The following is a 22,692-nucleotide window of genomic DNA, read 5'->3' as shown; positions in this document are numbered from 1 at the left end:
GGAGAAAATCTTCACAAAATTAACAATACAGATCTTCAAGTAATTAGGACCACTCAGAGGCACCTGAAAAGAATTCCATGTATGGATTCGTTGATTTTTTCTTTTATTCTTTGAATTAAATTCAGTGAAAGTTTTAAGGCGGGAAAAAAGTCAGTTATCTATTCATTCCCTCATGTTTTAATTAAACAATTTTAGCGATTACGTAGAAAAACACATTTTACATGTTGCTGTAAAGCACTTTTCCGGAACTGGTCACAGATTTAAGACATCAGAAGATCATGATAGGCCACCTATCTTCCTGAAACGTGATGGTAAATCTGCCTCTCGATGTCCAAAACCAGAGTACTGGCACCTATTCGGAACAGTTCTGGCGTCAGCCATTCATCTCCCAGCTCTTCCTTCACAAGAGAGAGACAAGCAAGGGAATCCTTGTCACTGCGGATGCCTCCTGCTGGTTTAAACCTACCTTGTTTCCAGTTTTCCAAAAGAAATCTCTAATGGCCCATAGCATTACTATAGCTACTGGGAAAGTGGCATTTACCGTTTCTTTTCCAGTAGAGGTCTTAATAAAGTCTGATCCTGCCATCATTGCGATCATACTGGCTTTATAGACATGAGTAAGAGATCCACGTTCTCCTGTAGCTAAGATGGTTTTGAGATGAGCCTCCCCACAGGCCTTGCAAAACTGACGAATCTCATCACACAGGGCTTCCCACTGGCCGGTCAGCACCAAGGTCCTATTAATCACCACATCCATTTCCATAACTCCATTTTCCACAGCCAATCTGATCTCTTCCAATGGTGTTTTTAAATGAGTCTGTCCAGGGCGCCTGGGTGGCTCAGTTGGTTGGGCGACTGCCTTCGGCTCAGGTCATGATCCTGGAGTCCCGGGATCGAGTCCCACATCGGGCCCCCTGCTCAGCAGGGAGTCTGCTTCTCCCTCTGACCCTCTTCCCTCTCGTGCTATCTCTCATTCTCCCTCTCAAATAAATAAATAAATAAATAAATAAATAAATAAATAAATAAATAAATAAATGAGTCTGTCCAGCTGGAAAGCCAGTGTGCATGGAAGCCACTGGGATGGTACAGCCTGGGGCCTTCAGAGCTTTAACCGCATCACACAGCCGCGTGGTGTAGACATAAACAACAGTGGTCATAAGGCCTTTATCACACATATTTAAACTTTTTAAGAGAGCTTCCCGGATTGGATACTTGGCTTTATAACAGAGCCTTTGAACGTTGGATGATGTGTCATCGTCTGAAAGTGTAGTAAGACCTATAAAGGTAATGGCTTTCAGGAGCCAAGCAGCTTCCCACTCCTTTTTCACTGTTCTGCAAGCCTGGATTTATTCTGCATGCCTCAGAACTGCGGGTTGATTCATTTCTTACTTTTATTCCTAGATTTTTTTTTTTCTTGATGCAATTGTAGATGGCATTGTTTTCTTATTTTCTCTTTGTGGAAGTTTGTCATCACTATACAGAAATGCAACAAGTTGGGACACCTGGTAGCTTAGTCAGTTTAAGCATCTGTCTTTGGCTCAGGTCACAATCCCAGGGTCCTGGCATCGAGAACCTCATTGGGCTCCCTCCTCAGTGGGGTGTCGCCTTCTCCGTCCCCTTCTGCTGCTCACCCTGCTTGTGCTGTTTCTCTCTCTCTGTCAAATAAATAAATAAAATCTTAAAAAAAAACGAAATGCACCAGGTCTCTGTATATTGACTTTGTGTCTTGCAGCTTTCCTGAATTTATTTATTCTAACAGTTTTTTGGTGGAATCTTTAGGGATTTCTATATATAGTATGTCATTTGCAAATAGTGACAGTTTTCCTATTTGGATTTCATCTTTTCTTTTCTTTCATTCTTTCTTTTTCTTTCTTTCTTTCTTTCTTTCTTTCTTTCTTTCTTTCTTTCTTTCTTTCTTTCTTTCTTTCTTTTCTTTTCTTTTCTTTCTTCTCTCTCTCTCTCTCTTTGTTTCTTTTTCTTTCTTTCTTTTTTTTGGTCTAAATGCTTTGACTAGGGCTTTCAATACTATGTTGAATGAAAGTGAGGAGAGTGGAAATCTTTGTCTTGTTCTTGATCTTAGTGGAAAAGTTTTCAGCTTTTCACCCTTTAGTATGATTTTAGCTGTGAGCTTTTCAAATATGGTCTATGTTCCCTATATACCCAGATGGTTTATAGTTTTTATCATACATGCATATCGAATCTTGTCAAGTGTTCTTTCTGCATCTATTGTTACAATCATATTATTTTTATCTTTTATTATTTTAAGATGGTGTATCCTGATGTTTAATGTGCACATGTGCAAACATCCTGGCATCCCTGGAATAAACCCCACTTGATTGTGTTGTGTGATTCTCCCGATGTATTGTTGAATTCAGTTTCCTTATAATTTGTTGAGGATTTTGGCATCTATGTTCTTGAGGGATATTGGCTTTCCTTTTCATTTTTTCCCATCCCCCACCCCCCTCCCCTCTAGAACCCTCAGTTTGTTTTTCAGAGTCCATTATCTCTCATGGTTCGTCTCCCCCTCTGACTTACTCCCCTTCATTCTCCCCCTCCTGCTATCTTATTCCTCTTTTTTTTCTTAACATATGTTGCATTATTTGTTTCAGAAGTACAGATCTGTGATTCAACAGTCTTGTACAATTCACAGCGCTCACCATAGCACATACCCTCCCCAATGTCTATCACCCAGTCACCCCATCCCTCCCACACCCCCACCACTCCAGGAACACTCAGTTTGTTTCCTGAGATTAAGAATTCCTCATGTCACTGAGGTCATATGATACATGTCTTTCTCTGATTGACTTATTTCACTCAGCATAACACCCTCCCATTCCATCCACGTCGTTGCAATTGGCAAGATCTCATTCCTTTTGATGGCTGCATAATATTCCATTGTGTATATATACCACTTCTTCTTTATCCATTCATCTGTCCATGGACATCTTGGCTCTTTCCACAGTTTGGCTATTGTGGACATTGCTGCTGTAAACATTGGGGTGCACATACCCCTTCGGATACCTACATTTGGATCTTTGTGGTAAATACCCAGTAGTGCAATTGCTATATCGTATGGTAGCTCTATTTTCAACTGTGTTAGGAACCTCCATACTGTTTCCAGGGGGGGTTGCACCAGCTTGCATTCCCACCAACAGTGTAGGTGGGTTCCCCGTTCTCTGCATCCCCGCCAACATCTGTCGTTTCCTGACATGTTAATTTTAGCCATTCTGACTGGTGTGAGGTGGTATCTTACTGAGTTTTTGATTTGGATTTCCCTGATGCCGAGTGATGTGGAGCACTTTTTCATGTGCCTGTTGGCCATTTGGATGTCTTCTTTGGAAAAATGTCTGTTCGTGTCTTCTGCCCATTTCATGATTAGATTATTTGTTCTTTGGGGGTTGAGTTTGATAAGTTCTTTATAGATTTTGGATACTAGCCCTTTATCTGAGATGTCATTTGCAAATATTTTCTCCCATCCTGTTGGTTGTCTTTTGGTTTTGTGGACTGTTTCTTTTGCTGTGCAAAAGGTTTTTATCTTGATGAAATCCCAATAGTTCATTTTTGCCCTTGCTTCCCTTGCTTTTGACGATGTTTCTAGGAAGAAGTTGCTGCGGCTAAGGTCGAAGAGGTTGCTCCTTGTGTTCTCCTTTAGAATTTTGATGGACTCCTGTCTCACGTTTAGGTCTTTCAACCATTTGGAGTCTATTTTTGAGTGTGGTGTAAGGAAATGGTCCAGTTTCATTCTTCTGCATGTGGCTGTCCAATTTTCCCAACACCATTTGTTGAAGAGACTGTTTTTTTCCATTGGACATTCTTTCCTGCTTTGTCGAAGACGAGTTGACCATAGAGTTGAGGGTCCATTACTGGGCTCTTGATTCTGTTCCATTGATCTATGTGTCTGTTTTTGTGCCAGTAGCATTCTGTCTCGATGATGACAGCTTTGTAATAGAGCTGGAAGTCCGGAATTGTGATGCCGCCAGCTTTGCTTTTCTTTTTCAATATTACTCTAGCTATTCGGGGTATCTTCGGGTTCCATACAAATTTTAGGATTATTTGTTCCATTTCTTTGAAAAAAGTGGATGGTATTTTGATGGGGATTGCATAGAATGTGTAGATTGCTCTAGGTAGCATTGACATCTTCACAATGTTGATTCTCCCAATCCATGAGTATGGAATGTTTTTCCATTTCTTTTTGCCTTCCTCAATTTCTTTCATGAGTATTTTATAGTTTTCTGAGTACAGATCCTTTGCCTCTTTGGTTAGATTTATTCCTAGGTATCTTATGATTTTGGGGGCTATTGTAAATGGGTTCGACTCCTTAATTTCTTTCTTCTGTGTTGTTGTTGGTGTACAGGAATGTCATGATTTCTGTGCATGAATTTTATATCCTGCCACTTTACTGAATTCCTGTATGAGTTCTAGCAGTTTTGGGGTGGAGTCTTTTGGGTTTTCCACATACAGTATCATATCATCTGCAAATAGTGAGAGTTTGGCTCCTTCTTTGCTGATTCAGATGACTTTGATTTCTTTTTGTTGTCTGATTGCTGTGGCTAGGATTTCTAGTCCTATCCTGAATAGCAGTGGTGAGAGTGGACATCCCTGTCATGTTCCTGAACTTGGAGGGAAAGCTCTCAATTTTTCCTCATTTAGAATGATATTCGTTGTGGGTTGTTCATAGTTGGCTTTTATGATATTGAGGTATGTACGCTCTAACCCTATACTGTGAAGAATTTTGATCAAGAAAGGATGCTGTACATTGTCAAATGCTTTTTCTATATCTATTGAGAGGATCATATGTTTCTTGTTCTTTCTTTTATTAATGTATTATATCACATTGATTGATTTGCGGATGTTGAAGCAACCTTGCAGCCCAGGGATAAATCCCACTTGGTCGTGGTGAATAATCCTTTTAATGTACTGTTGGATTCTATTGGCTAGTACTTTGGTGAGAATTTTTGTATCCATGTTAACCAAAGATATTAGTCTGTAATTCTCCTATTTGATGGGGTCTTTGTCTGGTTTTGGGATCAAGGTAATGGTGGCCTCATAAAATGAGTTTGGGAATTTTCCTTCCATTTCTATTTTTGGGAACAGTTTCAGAAGAATAGATATTAATTATTCTTTAAATATTTGGTAAAATTCCCCACGGAAGCCATCTGGACCTGGGCTTTTGTTTGTTGGGAGATTTTTTGATGACTCCTTCAATTTCCTTAGTGGTTATAGGTCTGTTCAGGTTTTCTATTTCTTCCTGTTTCAGTTTTGGTAGTCTATACATCTTTAGGAATACACCCATTTCTTCCAGATTATCTAACTTGCTAGCATATAGTTGCTCATAAAATGTTCTTTTTTTAAAATTTTTTTATTGTTATGTTAATCACCATATATTACATCATTAGTTTTTGATGTAGTGTTCCATGATTCATTGTTTCTTCATAACACCCAGTCCTCCATGCAGAATGTGCCCTCTTTAATACCCATCACCAGGCTAACCCATCCCCCACCCCTCCTCCCCTCCAGAAACCTCAGTTTGTTTTTTAGAGTCCATCATCTCTCAGAGTTCTTCTCCCCCTCTGACTTACTCCCCTTCATTCTTCCTCTCCTGTTATCTTCTTCTTTTTCTTTTTTCTTAAAATACGTTGCGTTATTTGTTTCAGAAGTACAGATCTTTGATTCAAAGGTCTTCCAAAATTCACAGCGCTCACCATAGCACATACCCTCCCCAATGTCTATCACCCAGCCACCCCATCCCTCCCACCCCCAACGACTCCAGTAACACTCAGTTTGTTTCCTGAGATTATGAATTCCTCATATCAATGAGGTCATATCATACATGTCTTTCTCTGATTGACTTATTTCACTAAGCGTAAGTCCCTCCAGTTCCATCCACGTCGTTGCAAATGACAAGATCTCATTCCTTTTGATGGCCGCATAATATTCCATTGTGTATATATACCACCTCTTCTTTATCCATTCATCTGTCGATGGGCATCTTGGCTCTTTCCACAGTTTGGCTATTGTGGACATTGCTGCTATAAACATTGGGGTGTACGTACCCCTTCATGTCCCTACATTTGTATCTTTGTGGTAAAGACCCAGTAATGCAATTGCTGGATTGAATGGTAGTTCTAATTTGAACTGTTTGAGGAACCTCCATACTGTTCTCCAGAGTGGTTGCACCAGCTTGCATTCCCACCAACAGTGTAGGAGGGTTCCCCTTTCTCCACATCCCCGCCAACATCTGTCGTTCCCTAACTTGTTAATTTTAGCCATTCTGACTGGTGTGAGGTGGTATCTCATTGAGGTTTTGATTTGGATTTCCCTGATGCTGAGCGATGTTGAGCACTTTTTCATGTGCCTGTTGGCCATTTGGATGTCTTCTTTGAAAAAATGTCTGTTCATGTCTTCTGCCCATTTCTTGATTGGATTATTTGTTCTTTGGGTGTTGAGTTTGATAAGTTCTTTATAGATTTTGGATACTAGCCCTTTATCTGATAGGTCATTTGGAAATATTTTCTCCCATTCTGTTGGTTGTGTTTTGGTTTTGTGGACTGTTTCTTTTGCTGTGCAAAAGCTTTTTATCTTGATGAAATCCCAATAGTTCATTTTTGCCCTGGCTTCCCGTGCCTTTGGCGATGTTTCTAGGAAGAAGTTGCTGCGGCTGAGGTCGAAGAGGTTGCTACCTGTGTTCTCCTTTAGGATTTGGATGGACTCCTGTCTCACGTTTAGGTCTTTCAACCATTTGGAGTCTATTTTTGTGTGTGGTGTAAGGAAATGGTCCAGTTTCATTCTTCTGCATGTGGCTGTCCAATTTTCCCAACACCATTTGTTGAAGAAACTGTCTTTTGCCATTGGACATTCTTTCTTGCTTTATCAAAGATAAGTTGACTATAGAGTTGAGGGTCCATTTCTGGGCTCTCGATTCTGTTCCATTGATCTGTGACTGTTTTTGTGCCAGTACCATACTATCTTGATGATGACAGCTTTGTAATAGAGCTGGAAGTCCGGAATTGTGATGCCTCCAGCTTTGCTTTTCTGTTTCAATATTCCTCTGGCTATTCGGGGTCTCTTCTGGTTCCATACAAATTTTAGGATTATTTGTTCCATTTCTTTGAAAAAAGTGGATGGTATTTTGATGGGGATTGCATTGAATGTGTAGATTGCTCTAGGTAGCATTGACATCTTCACAATGTTGATTCTCCCAATCCATGAGCATGGAATGTTTTTCCATTTCTTTGTGTCTTCTTCAATTTCTTTCATGAGTATTTTATAGTTTTCTGAGTACAGATCCTTTGCCTATTTGGTTAAATTTATTCCTAGGTATCTTATGGTTTTGGGTGCAGTTGTGAATGGGATCGACTCCTTGATTTGTCTCTCTTCTGTCTTGTTGTTGGTGTGTAGGAATGCCACTGAATTCTGTGCATTGATTTTATAGCCTGCTACTTGACTGAATTCCTGTATGAGTTCTAGCAGTTTTGGGGTGGAGTCTTTTGGGTTTTCCACATACAGTATCATATCATCTGCAAAGAGTGAGAGTTTGACTTCCTCTTTCCGATTTGGATGCCTTTGATTTCTTTTTGTTGTCTCATTGCCGTGGCTAGGACTTCTAATACTATGTTGAATAGCAGTGGTGAAAGTGGACATCACTGCCGCGTTCCTGACCTTAGGGGAAAAGCTCTCAGCCTTTCCCCATTGAGAATGATATTCGCTGTAGGTTTTTCATAGAAGGCTTTTGTGATATTGAGGTATCTACCCTCTAACCCTATACTCTGAAGAGTTTTGATCAAGAAAGGATGCTGTACTTTGTCAAATGCTTTTTCTGCATCTATTGAATGGATCATATGTTTCTTGTCCTTTCTTTTGTTAATGTATTGAATCACGTTGATTGATTTGCGGATGTTGCACCAGCCTTGCAACCCAGGGATAAATCCCACTTGGTCGTGGTGAATAATCCTTTTAATGTACTGTTGGATGCTATTGGCTAGGATTTTGGTGAGAATTTTTGCATCCATGTTCATGAAGGATATTGGTCTGTAATTCTCCTTTTTGATGGGATCTTTGTCTGGTTTTGGGATCAAGGTAATGGTGGCCTCATAAAATGAATTTGGAAGTTTTCCTTCCATTTCTATTTTTTGGAACAGTTTCAGGAGAATAGGTATTAATTCTTCTTGAAATGTCTGATAGAATTCCCCTGGGAAGCCATCTGGCCCTGGGCTTTTGTTTCTTGGGAGATTTTTGATGACTGCTTCAATTTCCTTAGTGGTTATAGGTCTGTTCAGGTTTTCTATTTCTTCCTGGTTCAGTTTTGGTAGTTGATACATCTCTAGGAATGCACCCATTTCTTCCAGGTTATCTAATTTGCTGGCATAGAGTTGCTCGTAATATGTTCTTATAATTGTCTGTATTTCTTTGGTGTTGGTTGTGATCTCTCCTCTTTCATTCATGATTTTGTTGATTTGGGTCATTTCTCTTTTCTTTTGGATCAGTCTGGCCAGGGGTTTATCAATCTTGTTAATTCTTTCAAAGAACCAGCTCCTAGTATCGTTGATCTGTTCTACTGTTCTTTTGGTTTCTAGTTCATTGATTTCTGCTCTGATCTTTATGATTTCTCTTCTCCTGCTGGGTTTAGGCTTTATTTGCTGTTCTTTCTCCAGCTCCTTTAGGTGTAGGGTTAGGTTGTATAATTGAGACCTTTCTTGTTTCTTGAGAAAGGCTTGTATTGCTATATACTTTCCTCTCAGGACTGCCTTTGCTGTATCCCAAAGATTTTGAACAGTTGTGTTTTCATTTTCATTGGTTTCCATGAGATTTTTAATTCTTCTTTAATTTCCTGGTTGACCCATTCATTCTTTAGTAGGATGCTCTTTAGCCTCCATGTATTTGAGTTCTTTCCGACTTTCCTCTTGTGATTGAGTTCTAGTTTCAAAGCATTTTGGTCTGAAAATATGCAGGGAATGATCCCAATCTTTTGGTACCGGTTGAGACCTGATTTGTGACCTAGGATGTGATCAATTCTGGAGAATGTTCCATGGGCACTAGAGAAGAATGTGTATTCCATTGCTTTGGGATGGAATGTTCTGAATATGTCTGTGAAGTCCATTTGGTCCAGTGTGTCATTTAAAATCTTTATTTCCTTGTTGATCTTTTGCTTAGATGATCTGTCCATTTCAGTCAGGGGGGTGTTAAAGTCCCCAACTATTATTGTATTGTTGTCAATGTGTTTCTTTGCTTTTGTTATTAATTGCCTTATATAATTGGCTGCTCCCATGTTCGGGGCATAGATATTTACAATTGTTAGATCTTCTTGTTCGATAGACCCTTTAAGTAGGATATAGTGTCCTTCCTCATCTCTTATTACAGTCTTTGTTTTAAAATCTAGTTTGTCTGATATAAGGATTGCCACCCCAGCTTTCTTTTGGTGTCCATTAGCATGGTAAATGGTTTTCCACCCCCTCACTTTCATTCTGGGGGTGTCTTTGGGTCTAAAATGAGTCTCTTGCAGACAGCATATGGATGGGTCTTGTTTTTTAATCCAATCTGATAGCCTGTGTCTTTTGATTGGGGCATTGAGCCCATTTACATTCAGGGTAACTAGTGAAAGGTATGAATTTAGTGCCATTGTATTGCTTGTAAAGTGACTGTTAGCTTTATTTGTCTGTGTTCCTTTCTGATCTTTGCTGCTTTTAGGGTCTCTCTTTGCTTAGAGGACCCTTTTCAATATTTCTTTTTTTTTAAAAGATTTTATTTATTTATTTGAGAGAGAGAGAGTGACAGATAGAGAGCACGAGAGGGAAGAGGGTCAGAGGGAGAAGCAGACTCCCCGCTGAGCAGGGAGTCCGATGCGGGACTCGATCCCGGGACTCCAAGATCATGACCTGAGTCGAAGCAGTCTCTTAACCAACTGAGCCACCCAGGCGCCCCCCCTTTCAATATGTCTTGGAGGGCTGGTTTCATATTTGCAAATTCCTTTAGTTTTTGTTTGTTCTGGAATCTTTTTATCTCTCCTTCCATTTTCAATGACAGCCTAGCTGGATATAGTATTCTTGGCTGCATATTTTTCTCTTTTAGTGCTCTGAAGATATCTTGCCTGTCCTTTCTCACCTGCCAGGTCTCTGTGTATAGGTCTGTTGCCAATCTAATGTTTCTACAATTGTAGGTTACATATCTCTTCTCCCGAGCTGCTTTCAGGATTTTCTCTTTGTCTCTGAGACTTGTAAGTTTTACTATTAGATGTCGGGGTGTTGACCTATTTTTATTAATTTTGAGAGGGGTTCTCTGTGCCTCCTGGATTTTGATGCCTGTTTCCTTCCTCACATTAGAGAAGTTCTCTGCTATTATTTGCTCCAATATACCTTCTGCCCCTCTTTCTCTCTCTTCTTCTTCTGGGATCCCAATTATTCTAATGTTGTTTTGTCTTATCGAATCACTTATCTCTCGAATTCTGCCCTTGTGATCCTGTAGTTGTTTCTCTCTCTTTTTCTCAGCCTCTTCATTTTCCATCATTTTGTCTTCTATATCACTGATTCTCTCTTCTGCCTCATTTATCCTAGCAGTTAGTGCCCCCATTTTTGATTGCACCTCATCAATAGCCTTTTTGATTTCGACTTGGTTAGATTTTAATTCTTTTATTTCTCCAGAAAGCGTTTCTCTAATAACTTCCACGCTTTTTTCAAGCCCAGCTAGTATCTTTAAAGTCATGATTCTGAACTCTAGGTCTGACATCGTACTAATGTCCGTATTGAGTAGGTCCCTGGCTGACGGTACTACCTCTTGTTCTTTTTGCTGAGGTGATTTCTTTCGTCTTGTCATTTTGTCCAGAGGAGAATAGATGAATGAGAGAACAAAATGCTAACAGGTTTACAACGTCCCCAGCAAATATACTGTATACAAATCAGAAAAGGCCTGAAAGCAGGGGAAAAGAAAGGGAAAGAAAGAAAAAAGAAAGAGAAAAAAAAAAGAAAAAAAAGATAACAAAAACAGAACAATACAAAAAAAGCAGAATATGATCAAATATGATCAGGCTAGTGCATAGATTAGTGCCACATACTAGATTTTGGGCATATTTTGGTCTGTTAGAAAAAAGTGCCTCCTAAAATTTTAAAGGAAGAAAGACATATATGTACAAAATAAGGGTTGATACAATGAAGGGATAGAAGATGACTGTAAAGATGAGAATTATAAAAGATTTTATAAAAGGACTTGATAAGAAGATGTTTGAAAAAAGAAAGAAGATTTAAGAAAAAAAAGGAAAAAGGGAGAGAATGTGATCAGGCAGGAGACTAGAACAAAGCCATACACTAGTGATTTAGGGTATATTTTGATCTGTTAGAAGAAACTGTATCTCAAAATTTTAAAGAGAGAACAACTTATATATATATGCCAAAAATAAGGGTAACTACTATGAAGGGATAAAATATGACTCTAAAAATGAAAAATAATTTTTTTTAAAAAGGGTTTGATAAGATGTTGGTTGAAAAAGGGAAAAAAGAAAAATAAAAAAAACAGTTAACAAAAATTAACTTTGATGAATTAATGAATCATGGTAAAAAAAAAGCCATGAATTCTATGTGCAGTATTCCCTTTGCGCTGGAGTTCTCCCATTTTCCTTGATTGGTAAACTTGGTCTTGGCTTGCTGGCTGTTCGTGCTGATCTTCTGGGGAGGGGCCTGTTGCTGTGGTTTCCAAATGTCTTTGCCGGAGGCTGAATTGCCCCGCCCTTGTCGGTCCAGGCTAAGCAAGCTGCTCAGGTTTGCTCTCAGGAGTTTTGTTCCCTGCAAGCTCTCGGTACAGCTTTGGAGGACCAAGGCAAAAATGGTGGCCTCCCAATCTCCACCCGGAGGAGCTGATAACTCGGGGCCCCGCTCCTCAGTGTGCCCCCAGAGAAAGCAGTCACTCCCGTCTCCCTGGTCTCTGGCCGCACTCCGTGCTCACCCGGCCTGTGACCGAGTGTTGCTATCTCTGGCACCTGACCCCGTGTGGAGTCTCCAAACCCAGCAGATCCCTGCGGTGCACTTCCGCGCCGCTCCTCCCAGGGTTGGATGGGGAGTCTCCCTGGCTCTGCCACTTGTTGGGTCTCTGCTGGAGGAGCAGTGGCCCGACTGGGCCGCTGGTCACAGTTTATGGCAACCCCGAGCTGAGAGCCCGTGCCTCGGCTCCGTCTCTGCAGCCGGCTTCCCCGTTCAGATACCTGGGAGCTCTGCCGCACTCAGGCACCCCCTGTCTTTCTGTGACCCCAAGGGTCCTGAGACCACACTGTCCCGGTAGGATTCCACTCCCTGCTTAGCCACTACAGCGACGTCTCTTAGCCGAGCCAACTTCTAAAAGGTCCGTTTTTGTGCTCCGCGGCTCTATCACTTGCCAGAAGCGGCCAGTGGAGGCCCCTCCCCCACCGTCTATCCTCCCGAATATTGCCTCCGATTCACTTCTCCGCACGTCCTACCTTCCAGAAAGTGGTCGCTTCTCTGTTCAGAGAGTTGTTGCTACTCTCCTCTTTGATCTCCTGTTGAGTTCGTAGGTGTTCAGAATGGTTTGATCCCTATTCAGTTGAATTCCTGAGACCAGACGAAATCTAGTTCTCCTACTCCTCCGCCATCTTGCTCCGCCTCCCATAAAATGTTCTTATAATTGTTTGTATTTCTTTGGTGTTGGTTGTGATCTCTCCTCTTTCATTCACGATTTTATTTATTTGGGTTATTTCTCTTTTCTTTTTGCTAAGTCTGGCAGGGGTTTATCAATCTTGTTAATTCTTTCAAAGAACCAGCTCCTAGTTTCATTGGTCTGTTCTAGTGTTCTTTTGGTTTCTATTTCATTGATTTCTGCTCTGATCTTTATCATTTTTCTTCTCCTGTTGGGTTTAGGCTTTATTTGCTATTCTTTCTCCAGCTGCTTTAGGTGTAGGGTTAGATTGTGTATTTGAGACCTTTCTTGTTTCTTGAGAAAGGCTTGTATTGCCATATACTTTCCTCTTAGGACTGCCTTTGTTGCATCCCAAAGATATTGAATAGTTGTGTTTTCATTTTCATTTATTTCCATTAATTCTTCTTTAATTTCCGTTGACCCTTTCATTCTTTAGTAGGATGCTCTTTAGCCTCCATGTATTTGAGTTGTTTCCGACTATCCTCTTGTGATTGAGTTCTGGTTTCAAAGCATTGTGGTCTGAAAATATGCAGGGAATGATCCCAATCTTTTGGTACTGGTTGAGACCTGATTTGTGACCTAGGATGTGATCTATTCTGCAGCATGTTCCATGGGCACTAGAGAAGAATGTGTATTCTGTTGCTTTGGGATGGAATGTTCTGAATACATCTGTGAAGTCCATTTGGTCCAGTGTGTCATTTAAAGTCTTTATTTCCTTGGTGATCTTTTGCTTAGATGATCTCTCCATTTCAGTGAAGGGGGTGTTAAAGTCCCCCATTATTTTTGTATTGTTGTGAATGTTTTTCTTTGCTTTTGTTTTTAATTGCCTTATATAATTGGCTGCTCCCATGTTCAGGGCATAGATATTTACAATTGTTAGATCTTCTTGTTGGATAGACCTTTTAAGTAGGATATAGTGTCCTTCCTCATCTCTTATTAGAGTCTTTGTTTTAAAATCTAATTTGTCTGATATAAGGATTCCTACCCCATCTTTCTTTAGGTGTCCATTAGCATGGTAAATTGTTTTCCACCCCCTCACTTTCAATCTGGGGGTGTCTTTGGGTCTATAATGACTCTCTTGCAGAAAATATATCGATGGGTCTTGTTTTTTTATCCAGTTTGATAGCCTGCGTCCTTTGATTGGGGGATTTAGCCCATTTACATTCAGGGTAACTATTGAAAGATACGAATTTAGTGCCATTGTATTTCCTGTAGTGTGACTCTTACAGTATATTGTCTCTGTTCCTTCCTGGTCCATGTTACTTTTAGGCTCTCTCTTTGCTTAGAGGACCTCTTTCAATATTTCTTGTAGGACTGGTTTGTTGTTTGTAATTTCTTTTAGTTTTGTTTGTCCTGGAAGCTTTTTATCTCTCCTTGTAGTTTCAGTGACAACCTAGCTGGATACAGTATTCTTGGCTGCATAATTTTCTCCTTTAGTGCTCTGAAAATATCATGCCAGTCCTTTCTGTCCTGCCACGTCTCTGTGGATAGGACTGTTGCCAGTCTACTACTTCTATCATTGTAGGCTACAGATCTCTTCTCCCAGGCTGCTTTCAGGATTTTCTCTTTGTCTCTGAGACTCGTAAGTTTTACTATTAAAAATGGGTTGGGGCACCTGGGTGGGTCAGTCATTAAGAGGCTGCCTTCGGCTGAGGTCATGATCCCACAGTCCTGGGATTGAGTCCCAAATCGGGCTCCCTGCTCAGCGGGAGGCCTGCTTCTCCTTCTCCCACTCCCCCTGCTTGTGTCCCTGCTCTCACCGTCTCTGTCTCTGTCGAATAAATAAATAAAATCTTTAAAAAAATGCGTCGGGGTGTTGACCCATTTTTATTGATTTTGAGGGGGGTTCTCCCTGCCTCCTGGATTTTGATGCATTTTCTTTCTCCAAATTAGGGAAGTTCTCTGCTATAATTTGCTGCAATATACCTTCTGCCCCTCTCTTCTTCTTCTTCTGGGATCCCAGTTATTCTAATATTGTTTCATCTTATGGTATTAATTATCTCTCAAATTCTGCCCTCGTGATACAGTAGTTGTTTATCTCTCCTTTTCTGGGCTCTTTTATTTTCCATCATTTGGTCTTCTATATCACTAATTCTCTCTTCTGCCTCATTTATCCTAGCAGTTAGAGATTCCATTTTTTATTGCACCTCATTAATAGCCTTTTTGATTTTGACCTGGATAGATTTTAGTTCTTTTATTTCTCCAGAAATGGTTTCTCTAATAACTTCCATGCTTTTTTCAAGCCCAGCTAGTATTTTTAAAATCGTCATTCTGAACTCTAGTTCCAACATCTTACTAATGTCCATACTGATTAGGTCCCTGGTAGTCGGAAATGCCTCTTGTTCTTTTTTCTGGGGTGATTTTTTTCCACCTTCTCATTTTGTCCAGAGAAGAACAGATGAATGAGAGAACAAAACGCTAACAGAGTAACAATGACCCCAGACAAATATACATTAAACAAATCAGAAGAGACTTGAAAGTGGGGGAAAAGAGCGGAAAAGAAAGTAAAAAGAAAAAAATGAAAAAGAAAAGATAAAAAACAAATGAACAAAGAAAAACAGAATATGATCAACTATGATCAGAAGAAAGTGCCTCCCAAAATTTTAAAGAAAGAAAAGCTTATATATGTACAAAAATAAGGGTAACTACTATGAAGGAATAGAATATGACCCCAAAAATGAAAAATGAAAAAGATTATTTTAAAAAGGAATTGATAAGATGTTGATTGAAAAAGGGAAAAAGAAAATTTCAAAAAGAAAATTAAAAAAATTAACTTTGAAAGACTAAAGAATCATGGGAAAAAAGCCATGAATTCTAGGTGCAGTATTCCCCTAGTGCTGGAGTTCTGCCATTCTCATTGATCGGTAAACTTGGTCTTGGCTGGCTGTTCTTGCTGATCTTCTGGGGGAGGGACCTGTTGCCGTGGTTCCCAAATGTCTTTGCTGGAGGCAGAACTGCCCTGCCCTTGCCGGTTCGGGCTAAGGAATCTACTCGGGTTTGCTCTCGGGAGCTTTTGTTCCCTGCAAGCTCTCAGTACAGCTTTGGAGGATGAGAGTGAAAATGGCGGCCTCCCAATCTCCACCCCAGAGGAGCTGAGAAATTGGGGCCCCACTCCTCAGTGAGCCCCCAGAGAAAAGCAGTCAATCACTCCTCTCTCCCCAGTCTCTGGCCTCACTCTGTGCTCACCCGGCCTGTGAACCAGCGTAGCATTTCTATCTCTGGCACACAACCCCGTGTGGTGTCTCCAAACCCAGCAGATTCCTGCATTGTACTCCTGCGCTTCTCCTCCTGGGGGAGGAAGGGGAGTCTCCGCGCATCTGCCACTTGTTAGGTCCCTGCTGGAGGAGCAGCGGCCCGACTGTGCTGTGGATCACATTTTATGGCAACCCCTAGCTGAGAGCCCACTCCTTGGCTCTGTCTCTGTAGCTAGCTTCCCTGCTCCGATACCTGGGAGCTCTACTGCCCTCAGGCACCCCTGGTCTTTCTGTGACCCCGAGGGTCCTGAGACCACACTGTCCCAGCGAGGGCTCCACCCTCCTCTGAGCCACTGGAGCGACATCCCTAAGTAGAGCTGACTTCTAAAAGTTCCGATTTTGTGCTCCACTGCTCTATCACTTGCTAGTAGTGCCTGAAGAATGCCCCCTCCCCTACCATCTATCGTCCCAAATATCACCTCGGATTCACTTCTCTGCACATCCTACCTTCCAGAAAGTGGTCGCTTTTCTGTTCAGAGAGTTGTTGCTATTCTTCTCTTTGGTCTCCTGTTGAGTTTGTAGGTGTTCAGAATGGTTTGATCCCCATCTAGCTGAATGCCTGTGACTAGATGAAATTTAGGTCTCCTACTGCTCTGCCATCTTGCTCCTCCTCTCAGTAACATACTGTTTTTATTCCTGAAGCTTTGTAGTATAGTTTGAAGTCAGGAAGTGTGGTAACTATGGCTTTGTTCTTTTTTCCTCAGGAAGGACATTTTAACAATATAAATTCTTCTGATCCATGAACAGAGGATGTCTTTCCATTTGTTTGTCTTTGCATTTCTTTGAATTCTTTCAGCAAAGTCTTCTAGTTCAGTGTACTGGACTTTCACATCCTTGGTTAAATTTATTTGTAATATTTTATTGTTTTTGATGCTATTTTGAATGGGGTAGTTTTCTTTATTTCGTTTTCAGATGTTTCATTCTTAGTGTATAGGAATGTAAATAATTTGCATAAGTTGACTCTGTATCCTGCAACTTGACTGAACTCTAACAGCCTTTTAGATTTTCTATATACCAAATCGTATTATATGCAAACAGTGACAGATTCACTTCTTCCTTCCTGATTTGGATGCCTGTTGTTTCTTTGTCTTGCCTGATTGCTTTGGCAAGGACTTCTAGTACCAAACTGAATAAGAGTGGTGTGTGTGGGCATCCACATCTTGTTTCTGCTCCTTGAGGAAAAGCTTTCAATTTTTCACCAGCGAGTATACTGTTAGCCATGGGCTCATAACGTATAGCCTCTAATACATTGAGGTACGTTCCTTCTATACCGGATCTGCTAAGGGTTTTTATTAAATGATGTATTTTGTCAAGTGCTTTTTCTGCATCTATTCAGATGATCATGTGATTTTTTCCTTTCATTTTATTAATGTGATGTATCACATTTATTGATTTCTGTATGTTTAATGATCCTTGCATTTCAGGGATAAAACCTACTTGCTCATGATGTATAATCCTATTTATGTGTTCTTGAATTCAGTTTGCTAATATGTTGTTAAGAGTTTTTGCATCTGGATTCATCAGAAATATTGGTCTGTAGGTTTTTTTCTTGTGGAGTCCTTCTTTGGCTTTGGTATCAGGGAAATGGCAGCCTCACAAGCTTATTTTGGAAGTATTCCCTCCTCAATTTTTTGGAAGAGTTTGAGAAGAACAGGGGATAATTCTTCTTTGACTGTCTGATAGAATCTCCAGTGAAGCTCTCTTGTTCTGGGGGAGGTTTCTGTGTTGGGAGTTTTTTTTTTTTTTAAAGATTTTATTTTATTTATTTGACAGAGAGAGACACAGTGAGAGAGGGAACACAAGCAGGAGGAGTGGGAGAGGGAGAAGCGAAGCAGGCTTCCCGCAGAGCAGGGAGCCCGATGTGGGGCTCGATCCCAGGACCCTGGGATCATGACCTGACCCGAAGGCAGACACTTAACGACGGAGCCACCCAGGCACCCTTATTTGAGTCTTTTTTTTTTCTTAGTCTAACTAAAGGTTTGTTGATTTTGTTTATCTTATTCATAGAACCAGTTCTCAGGTTCATCAATGCTTTCGGTTGTTTTTTTTTTTATCATTCCCATTTCATTTATTTCTGCTCTGGGCTGTATTGTTTCCTTCCTTCTGCTAACTTTGGGCTTAATTTGTTGTTGTTTTTTCAGTCCCTTGAGATGTAAAGATAGGTTGCTTACTTGAGGTCTTTCCAATCTCTTTTTATTTTAATTTTTGTATTGTTATGTTAATCACCATATATTACATAATTTGTTTTGGTGTAGTGTTCCATGATTCATTGTTTGTTCATAAAACCCAGTGCTCCATGCAGAATGTGCCCTCCTCAATACCCATCATCAGGCTAACCCATCCCCCCACCCTCCTCCCCTTCAGAAACCTCAGTTTGTTTTTCAGAGTCCATCATCTCTCCTGGTTCGTCTCCCCCTCTGACTTACTCCCCTTCATTCTTCCTCTCCTGCTATCTTCTTCTTTTTCTTTTTTCTTAAAATATGTTGCGTTATTTGTTTCAGAAGTACAGATCTGTGATTCAACAGTCTTACACAATTCACAGCGCTCACCGTAGCACATATCTTCCCCAATGTCCATCACCCAGCCACCCCATCCCTCCCACCCCCGACCACTCCAGCAAACCTCAGTTTGTTCCTGAGATTAAGAATTCCTCATATCAGTGAGGTCATATGATACATGTCTTTCTCTGATTGACTTATTTCACTCAGCATAACAGCCTCCAGTTCCATCCACGTAGTTGCAAATGGCAAGATCTCATTCCTTTTGATGGCTGCATAATATGCCATTGTGTATATATACCACCTCTTCTTTATCCATTCATCCGTCGATGGACATCTTGGCTGTTTCCACAGTTTGGCTATTGTGGACATTGCTGTTATAAACATTGGGGTGCACGTACCCCTTCGGGTCCCTACATTTGTATCTTTGGGGTAAATACCAAGTAGTGCAATTGCTGGATCAAATGATAGCTCTAATTTCAACTGTTTGAGGCACCTCCATACTGTTTTCCAGGGGGGTTGCACCAGCTTGCATTCCCACCAACAGTGTAGGAGGGTTCCCCTTTCTCCACATCCCCACCAACATCTGTCGTTCCCTGACTTGTTAATTTTAGCCATTCTGACGGGTGTGAGGTGGTATCTCATTGAGGTTTTGATTTGGATTTCCCTGATGCCGAGCGATGTGGAGCCCTTTTTCATGTGCCTGTTGGCCATTTGGATGTCTTCTTTGGAAAAATGTCTGTTCATGTCTTCTGCCCATTTCTTGATTGGATTATTTGTTCTTTGGGTGTTGAGTTGGATAAGTTCTTTATAGATTTTGGATACTAGCCCTTTATCTGATATGTCATTTGCAAATATTTTCTCCCATTCTGTCGGTTGTCTTTTGGTTTTGTGGACTGTTTCTTTTGCTGTGCAAAAGCTTTTTATCTTGATGAAATCCCAATAGTTCATTTTTGCCCTGGCTTCCCGTGCCTTTGGTGATGTTTCTAGGAAGAAGTTGCTGCGGCTGAGGTCGAAAAGGTTGCTACCTGTGTTCTCCTTTAGGATTTGGATGGAATCCTGTCTCACGTTTAGGTCTTTCAACCATTTGGAGTCTATTTTTGTGTGTGGTGTAAGGAAATGGTCCAGTTTCATTCTTCTGCATGTGGCTGTCCAATTTTCCCAACACCATTTGTGGAAGAGACTGTCTTTTTTCCACTGCACATTCTTTCCTGCTTTGTCAAAGATAAGTTGACCATAGAGTTGAGGGTCCATTTCTGGGCTCTCGATTCTGTTCCATTGATCTATGTGTCTGTTTTTGTGCCAGTACCATACTGTCTTGATGATGACAGCTTTGTAATAGAGCTGGAAGTCCGGAATTGTGATGCCGCCAGCTTTGCTTTTCTTTTTCAATATTCCTCTGGCTATTCGGGGTCTCTTCTGGTTCCATACAAATTTTAGGATTATTTGTTCCATTTCTTTGAAAAAAGTGGATGGTATTTTGATGGGGATTGCATTGAATGTGTAGATTGCTCTAGGTAGCATTGACATCTTCACAATGTTGGTTCTTCCAATCCATGAGCATGGAAAGTTTTTCCATTTCTTTGTGTCTTCTTCAATTTCTTTCCTGAGTATTTTATAGTTTTCTGAGTACAGATCCTTTGCGTCTTTGGTTAAATTTATTCCTAGGTATCTTATGGTTTTGGGTGCAGTTGTGAATGGGATCGACTCCTTGATTTGTCTCTCTTCTGTCTTGTTGTTGGTGTATAGGAATGCCACTGATTTCTGTGCATTGATTTTATAGCCTGCTACTTGACTGAATTCCTGTATGAGTTCTAGCAGTTTTGGGGTGGAGTCTTTTGGGTTTTCCACATAAAGTATCATATCATCTGCAAAGAGTGAGAGTTTGACTTCCTCTTTGCCGGTTTGGATGCCTTTGATTTCTTTTTGTTGTCTGATTGCTGTGGCTAGGACTTCTAATACTATGTTGAATAGCAGTGGTGAGAGTGGACATCCCTGCCGCGTTCCTGACCTTAGGGGAAAAGCTCTCAGCCTTTCCCCATTGAGAATGATATTCGCTGTAGGTTTTTCGTAGATGGCTTTTATGATATTGAGGTATGTACCCTCTATCCCTATACTCTGAAGAGTTTTGATCAAGAAAGGATGCTGTACTTTGTCAAATGCTTTTTCTGCATCTATTGAGAGGATCATATGATTCTCGTTCTTTCTTTTGTTAATGTATTGTATCACGTTGATTGATTTGCGGATGTTGAACCAGCCTTGCAACCCAAGGATAAATCCCACTTGGTCGTGGTGAATAATCCTTTTAATGTACTGTTGGATGCTATTGGCTAGGATTTTGGTGAGAATTTTTGCATCCATGTTCATGAAGGATATTGGTCTGTAATTCTCCTTTTTGATGGGATCTTTGTCTGGTTTTGGGATCAAGGTAATGGTGGCCTCATAAAATGAATTTGGAAGTTTTCCTTCCATTTCTATGTTTTGGAACAGTTTCAGGAGAATAGGTACTAATTCTTCTTGAAATGTCTGATAGAATTCCCCTGGAAAGCCATCTGGCCCTAGGCTTTTGTTTCTTGGGAGATTTTTGATGACTGCTTCAATTTCCTTAGTGGTTATAGGTCTGTTCAGGTTTTCTATTTCTTCCTGGTTCAGTTTTGGTAGTTGATACATCTCTAGGAATGCACCCATTTCTTCCAGGTTATCTAATTTGCTGGCATAGAGTTGCTCGTAATATGTTCTTATAATTGTCTGTATTTCTTTGGTGTTGGTTGTGATCTCTCCTCTTTCATTCATGATTTTGTTGATTTGGGTCAATTCTCTTTTCTTTTTGATCAGTTTGGCCAGGGGTTTATCAATCTTGTTAATTCTTTCAAAGAACCAGCTCCTAGTATCGTTGATCTGTTCTACTGTTGTTTTGTTTTCTAGTTCATTGATTTCTGCTCTGATCTTTATGATTTCTCTTCTCCTGCTGGGTTTAGGCTTTATTTGCTGTTCTTTCTCCAGCTCCTTTAGGTGTAGGGTTAGATTGTGTATTTGAGACCTTTCTTGTTTCTTGAGAAAGGCTTGTATTGCTATATACTTTCCTCTCAGGACTGCCTTTGCTGTATCCCAAAGATTTTGGACAGTTGTGTTTTCATTTTCATTGGTTTCCATGAATTTTTTTAATTCTTCTTTAATTTCCTGGTTGACCCATTCATTCTTTAGTAGGATGCTCTTTAGCCTCCACGTATTTGAGTTCTTTCCGACTTTCCTCTTGTGATTGAGTTCTAGTTTCAAAGCATTGTGGTCTGAAAATATGCAGGGAATGATCCCAATCTTTTGGTACCGGTTGAGACCTGATTTGTGACCTAGGATGTGATCAATTCTGGAGAATGTTCCATGGGCACTAGAGAAGAATGTGTATTCCGTTGCTTTGGGATGGAATGTTCTGAATATGTCTGTGAAGTCCATTGGTCCAGTGTGTCATTTAAAGTCTTTATTTCCTTGTTGATCTTTTGCTTAGAGGATCTGTCCATTTCAGTCAGGGGGGTGTTAAAGTCCCCCACTATTATTGTATTGTTGTCAATGTGTTTCTTTGCTTTTGTTATTAATTGCCTTATATAATTGGCTGCTCCCATGTTCGGGGCATAGATATTTACAATTGTTAGATCTTCTTGTTGGATAGACCCTTTAAGTAGGATATAGTGTCCTTCCTCATCTCTTATTACAGTCTCTGTTTTAAAATCTAGTTTGTCTGATATAAGGATTGCCATCCCAGCTTTCTTTTGGTGTCCATTAGCATGGTAAATGGTTTTCCACCCCCTCACTTTCAATCTAGGGGTGTCTTTGGGTTTAAAATGAGTCTCTTGCAGACAGCATATGGATGGGTCTTGTTTTTTAATCCAATCTGATAGCCTGTGTCTTTTGATTGGGGCATTGAGCCCATTTACATTCAGGGTAACTATTGAAAGGTATGAATTTAGTGCCATTGTATTGCCTGTAAGGTGACTGTTACTGTATGTTGTCTGTGTTCCTTTCTGATCTTTGCTGCTTTTAGGCTCTCTCTTTGCTTAGAAGACCCCTTTCAATATTTCTTGGAGGGCTGGTTTCGTGTTTGCAAATTCCTTTAGTTTTTGTTTGTTCTGGAAGCTTTTTATCTCTCCTTCTATTTTCAATGACAGCCTAGCTGGATATAGTATTCTTGGCTGCATATTTTTCTCGTTTAGTGCTCTGAAGATATCTTGCCAGTCCTTTCTGGCCTGCCAGGTCTCTGTGGATAGGTCTGTTGCCAATCTAATATTTTTACCATTGTAGGTTACATATCTCTT

The 22,692-nt window shown here is 40.4% G+C and overlaps 2 pseudogenes; one reads left to right on the top strand and one right to left on the bottom strand.

Moving 5' to 3' along the window:
- Positions 1 to 22,692, top strand: part of LOC148163972 (acrosin-like) — a 240,030-nt pseudogene that overhangs the window by 59,032 nt on the left and 158,306 nt on the right.
- LOC148163975 (deoxyribose-phosphate aldolase-like) lies at positions 261 to 1,382 on the bottom strand (annotated as a pseudogene).

This window comes from Eumetopias jubatus, unplaced genomic scaffold (genome assembly GCF_037043125.1).
Source record: "Eumetopias jubatus isolate StellerSeaLion01/CBP00866 unplaced genomic scaffold, mEumJub1_p1.0 scaffold_7, whole genome shotgun sequence".
NCBI classification, from domain to species: Eukaryota; Metazoa; Chordata; class Mammalia; order Carnivora; family Otariidae; genus Eumetopias; species Eumetopias jubatus.
This window is presented reverse-complemented; position numbering and strand designations above follow the sequence as displayed.